This window comes from Corvus brachyrhynchos, unplaced genomic scaffold (genome assembly GCF_000691975.1).
Source record: "Corvus brachyrhynchos isolate BGI_N302 unplaced genomic scaffold, ASM69197v1 scaffold239, whole genome shotgun sequence".
Lineage (NCBI taxonomy): Eukaryota > Metazoa > Chordata > Aves > Passeriformes > Corvidae > Corvus > Corvus brachyrhynchos.
Genome location: NW_008246057.1, coordinates 1734976 through 1735301, shown reverse-complemented (window position 1 = coordinate 1735301; position 326 = coordinate 1734976).

The window sequence follows — 326 nt, the reverse complement described above, 5'->3', positions numbered from 1 at the left end:
CCGGTCCCCGTGCAGCCGGTGTGACCACAAACTGCCCCGGTAACATCTGTGGCAGGGAGCCATGCGCCACCCTTCCCCACGAAGGGTCCCCCCCTCGCCCCTCAGCAGAGCCCTGGTCCCGGCTCGTTGTGCCCCTCAGCGCTGGCCGCGGCATCTCACACCCCTCACACTGCTCTCTGCTCGCCTGGGACATGATTTTGTTCTGCTCGTTTTGTCACTAGCATGCTTCAAATGATTTATGAAAACTTTAAGTACAGAAACAAGACAGAACAAAGCAATTCTGCTTTATAATCTGTGTCAAAATGAAGATTGAAATGAAGGTGAAC